General features: G+C 40.0%; 1 pseudogene across 1 annotated transcript; it reads left to right on the top strand.

Moving 5' to 3' along the window:
- The first annotated feature begins 2497 nt into the window (after positions 1-2497).
- LOC306641754 (BAG family molecular chaperone regulator 5-like) lies at positions 2498-3997 on the top strand (annotated as a pseudogene). Its single transcript has one exon. The product of its transcript is annotated as a BAG family molecular chaperone regulator 5-like (transcript).
- Positions 3998-5933: the final 1936 nt, after the last annotated feature.

The raw sequence follows: 5933 nt of genomic DNA, 5'->3' as shown, positions 1-5933 counted from the left end.
GGAGATCAAGTCTGAAATGACTGGACAATACCTGGATGAGTTCTCCATCACCTATAAGCCTGGGAAACATGGCCAGCCTGACATTGGGGCTACTCACTCCTCCAACTTCATCCCCCTCAAGTAGCCTGCCTGGACATTAAAGGCACATACGACTTTGGTTACAAAAGAAAATTTAAAAATAAAAAATAAAAACCAAAAATCCAAAAAGAGGTAAGAGGACTGAGGTTTGAGGCCAGCATGAAAAATTTAGTGAGACTTTCTCAAAAAAAAAAAAAGAAAAAGAAAAGAAAAGAGGTAAGGATGTATGTCAGTGGTAAACTCACCTCCTGCCCCACCTGGCTCAATTCCAAGTACCAAAAAGGAAAACCAAAAAGACATTTGGATCATTTCCTGTTTTGGCCTATTAGGACTACAGCGTCTCATGAACACTTTCTCTCCTTCCCCGCCATACTTGAGATTCAATCAAGAGGGTTCTACCACTGAGCTATATCCCTGGTCCTTTTATTTTGAGACAGGGTCTTACTGAGTTGCCCAGGCTGAAACTGAACTTGTGATTCTCAGCATTTGTCTCCTCAGTCACTAGCATATACCACCACACCCAGCTTTCTATGAACATTCTTGAACCATTATCCATTGTATTCAGTTTAATTCCTTACTAGCATTTAAATGACATTTTTTTCCATACTGGTTTAAGAGGGGTTCCATTTTTTTCTCAATACATTTTATATAATATTCATATGTTTTCACTCATTTTCAATTCTTTTTTTATTTGTTCCTTTTAGATATACATAACAGTAGAGTATATTTTGACATATTTATACAAATATGGAGTATATCTTATCGTAATTGGGATTCCAGTCTTGGGGTTGTACATGATGTGGAGATTCATTGTGGTATTCATATATGTACATAGGAAAGTTGTTTCAGATTCATTGAACTGAAATGACAAGAAATTACATGAAGTTTGAGAGACATGAGATTAATATTTGTCAATTATGTTCATGCACATGATCAATGAACAATTCGATTATAAAAAGCACAATACTACTTACACAGCACCAAGTGAAAAACAGAAAAATATTCTTATATACTAATCTTTCAGAGATTTACATAACAAAACATAAATTTCTGCTGAAAGGGCTAGAGATGTAGCATGTAGCACAGAGGCAGTATGTATCTAGCATTCATCAGGATATGCTTGGTTCAATCCCTGCCCCCCCCCCAAAAAAAAACTTCTGATGAAAAAAATCAAATAATATGTAAATAAAGGGTGAGATATTCCATGTTCACAGATCAGAAGCCTCAATATTATTAAAATGTCAGTTCTCCACAACTCCAATAAATAGATCCAATGCAATCCTGATAAAAGTCATAAACTGTTTTATAAATATCAAAAATGGATTCTAAATTTTACCTGAAAAGGAAAAAGACCAAGAATGCTCAACAAAATACTGAAGAATAAATTCATAGAGATGACAATATACAATTTTAAGATTTATCATAAAGTTTTAGTAATACACAGTGTGACATTGTAACACTGGATCTAAGCAGTCGAGTTCTTTGTCTCCCAAATTCAAGGAATTAAATCCACAGACCCAAGGGTGAGAGCAAAGTAAGAGGATTTATCAGAGTAGTAAAAAGAAAGAACTCTGAAGGGTGGGGGACAAGGGAAGAGAGGGACGCTAACTGATGTCTGTTGTCCAGGGGTTTTAAAGGCATATCTGATGGCCAAACACACGTGATTGGTGGGGTGGGATGCCAGCATGGACCAATCAAGTGCTTCAAGCGCTGAGTTTCATAAGCCAATCAGAAGTGCATAATTTCAATCCTTTATTTACATAATTAAGAGGATTGGTCTCACCCAGTGGATTTTGGCACATCTTTTAGAAAGAGGAAGAAGCATTTGGGGTAGAGGTGTGCCTGTGGTCAGTCATTGCTGGGGTAAGGAGAAGGGTAGTTAAGGAAGGGCTGCTGTGATTGCAGCTGGGAGAACAGAAGCAGTTTTATAGGTGAGAAGGCTTTGTGATTAATGCTGGCAGGGTGTGGCAAGTCACAGGAGGTCCCTCAGGATGTCTCTTTTCAAGTTAGCATGATGTCCTCCTCCCCTCCTGTTCTTCAAGGGCCCTTATCCTATCGGCCTATGGGCTACCTTCCTGCCTCAATATTTGACAAATAAAATGAAAATAGATCAATGGAATGGAATATATAACCTAGACAAATATAGTCAACTAATTATTCACCAAAGAAAAAGGAACAATGGAAATTCAATGGAGAAGGTACAGTTTTTTCAATAAATGCTGGAATACATAGATATCCATATGCAAAGAAATGAATCAGACCAAAAACTTATAACTTTCAGAAAATTAACTTAAAAGATATTATAAATATAAATGTAAAATACAAAATTTAGAATTTTGAAAACATAGGAGAAACAAGATGACTTTGTGTTTGGCAATTAGGTTTCAGACATAAAATCAAAAGAAGGATCAGGGATGGCGCTGGCAGCACAGTACTTGTGAAACTGAACACAACAAAAGTATGGATATGGGAAACCAAGATCCTTCTTTTAGTAGGCTTCAGGAAATCCAAAAGGAAGTAAAAAGTATACAACAGAAAGTAATCGGCTTCAGTGGTCTGTCAGATGACAAGAATTATAAGAAACTGGAGAGGATTCTAACAAAACAACTCTTTGAAATAGACTCTGTGGATACAGAAGGAAAGGGAGACATTCAGCAAGCTAGGAGGAGGGCAGCACAGGAGACAGAACATCTTCTCAAAGAGTTGGAGCAGAATGCAAACCACTCACACCGGATCAAAATACAGAACATCTCTAAGGAAGCCCGAGCTCTTGTGAAAGAGAAGGTCATGCCTTTTTACCGCGGAGGCAACTGTGTGATTGATACATTTGAGGAAGGCCTCCAGGATATCATTCTGAGGCTGACGGATGTTAAAACCGGAGGGAAAATCTCCTTACAGAAAGCAAGGTATCACACTCTAACCAAAATCTGTGCTGTGCAAGAGATTATTGAAGACTGCATGGGAAAACAGCCTTCCCTGCCACTTTCCGAGGATGCACATCCTTCTGTCGCCAAAATCAGCTCTGTGATGTGCAAGGTGAACACGGCCAGAGGCACTCTGATCGCACTTCTGATGGGAGTGGACAGTACTGAGACTTGCAGGCACTTATGTGTGCTCTCAGGTTTGATTGCTGACCTGGATGCTTCAGATGTGTGTGGACGTACAGAAATCAGAAATTCTCAGACAGAAGTAGTAGAAGATATCAACAAATAATTGAAGTATTTAGATTTAGAAGAGGAAGTCAATACTACTTGTGAATTTGACTTGGATCAGAACCATTCCATTTTGAAAATAGAAAAGGTCCTCAAGAGGATGAGAGAAATAAAAAATGAACTTCTCCAAGCTCAGAGTCCTCCTGAATTGTACCTGAGCTCCAAGACAGAACTGCAGGGTTTGACTGGACAACTGGATGAAGTGAGTCTTGAAAAAATCCCTGCATCCGGGAAGCCAGGAGAAGAGCAGTGATTGAAGTGCAAACTCTGATCACGTGTCGACCTGAAGGAAGCCCTTGAAAACAGGAAGGTGTTTGCTTGTGAGGAGCACCCGTCACACAAGGCGGTCTGGAACGTTCTTGGAAACCTGTCGGGGATCCAGGGAGAAGACCTCTCCTTTGACGGAAATCGATCCCTTTAGAACTACATTCGGCTGAAGGAGTTGCTGACCAAGCAGTTGCTGGCCCTGGATGCCGTGGACCTTCAGGGAGAAGAGAAGTGTAAGGCTGCCAGGAAACAGGCCGTGAAGCGTGCTCAGAAGACCCTCAGCTTTCTCAATCTGAAATCTGAGGAGTGGGAGTACTAAAATGCCCGCAATCTCACATTGATCTTGATGGTTTTGCACTTTATATAGACTTTTATGTATTTATAGAGAGCTTTCAGTTCACGGAGCCTACGTGTGATTTATACACGTACATCTCAATCTCAGTATTATGATTTAATCAAATGATATTCAGTATGTCTGCTGCTCTTGATGATGCAAAACAAATGTCATTACAACACATTAACTTTTCCATTTGGATCATTATCCAAACGATGTGGTGTGGTTTGTTTCATTTGTGTTTCTTCTGTTTTGTGTGCTTTTATTCAGAACATGAGACACAGGCAGCATTGGGTTGTACAAGCATAAGGTGCAGAAATTTCACCAGCTAGGAATAAATGGAACCTTATATAATTTTAGGGAAATTATGAGAAAGGGGAATTTGTTAAGTGGGAGTGAAGTCCTAGCACAAAAGCAGTACAACAATAAATTTTATTATACTAAATGAACCAGAGATTTTTTTAAAAATATAAAGCAGGATTGGTCCCACACAGTTTAATGCGGTGGGGTTGTTTATTAAATTGTCCATTCACGAACACTTTTATTCAAAGAACAGTGTCTGCTTTCCCCCGTACTCTATTTTAATTTTATAAGGAAGTGGGTTTTATTTTTGTGTGCAGCAGAAGAAAATTATGAAAACTAACAGCCAAAAAAACCTTTTGAGACCGCACCAGAGAAGGGACAAAGCATCATTAATACTTCAAGTCATTTCTCTATGTAAGATCTGAACTTAAAATTTTCCTTAGTGATTAGTAAGGAGGGGAACATTAAAAAAAAAAAAAAAACCTAGTGGATCTTTAAAATAAAAGTAAAAGGTGACACTCATACCTGTAGAGAATGAAACTGGAGTAGTTTACCAATATCAGGTTGCACTAAAACTGAGCAGAAATACCTGTAGCACGTAGCTACAGGTATTTCTTGACCTACTTCTGTAGGTCAAGGCTGTAAAACAAACAAGCTTGGTAAACACCCAGTCATCTCAGAACATCAGAGCAGAATCTAAGTAGCCCAGCAGGACCAGGTGTGCATAGCTTGTCTGAGGAAGTTGGCTGCCACTACCAGCACGCTAACTGCCACCTACGCCTTGGGGGACTTGAAGGCTGCTCTGGTACCTGCTGGACTCCTTAGTTCCTGCAACAGTAACAGGTGTGGGATTTCTCTGTTTCCTGAAAGAACCATTAGAATCTGTCAGGCATGAAGTGTTTTTCTTTGCCAAAGGGAATATTTCAATAAATACTTTCTGAGGATCCAGTTTTACAGTTGCTTGCTAATGTGAGCAAAAGGATCCCTCAAGTTCTGCAGTGCCTGTCAGACTGCTTTCTCTAGTCACCTTTCACTGGATGGTACTCTGAAGGCACATCCTTTGAACCCTCTGGGGATCTGTTTCAAAGATACTGATTTGGTAAATGTGCAGGGAAAATGTCACTTTAAACAGCTAAAACATGACAGGTAAAAGGAATGACCTAAAATACCTTGACGGTGATGAAAGCATAGCCCTCATCTTCACTTTTGACTCTCCCTTTGCCTTTTCTACTGAAGTGTAGGGTCAGAGGGCATTGGGGGGTCTTCAGGCCGCGGAGTCCCACGGCGGGCCAGCTCCAGGCAGCAGCAGGCTCTCAGTACACGCCACTGGAATTCTCGTTGAGATCAAGTTGTTTTAGGATTGCTCCTCCGTATCTTAATTTTGGAATTCTCTTAAAATCTTGAGTTTTTAAATTATACCCACTGGACAACCAAGGTTACACTATAATCACTTCCCGTGTATCCTTCCCTAGGTTGTGCTTAACTTTTAATTTCATTTTAAAGAGTCGAATGCCAGCCTTTAGAAGTGTCCATTGTCCCATGAAAGCAGATTCCCTGTCCCTTTAATGTTTTCAGTAAGGTGCAGAGATGTGTCCCATCACCGAGCTTGGAGACTGCCTGAGCACAGGATGCTGACCTCCTCTTTTGGCTGGGAGAGGGTTTCACCTGGGTTCTTTCGGTCATGGAGATGATCATTTGCCTTTATGTAACTGTCAAGGCATGGTTTCCTTCCCAAGTTT

This window comes from Sciurus vulgaris (genome assembly GCF_902686455.1).
Source record: "Sciurus vulgaris genome assembly, chromosome: 12".
NCBI lineage: Eukaryota > Metazoa > Chordata > Mammalia > Rodentia > Sciuridae > Sciurus > Sciurus vulgaris.
This window is presented reverse-complemented; position numbering and strand designations above follow the sequence as displayed.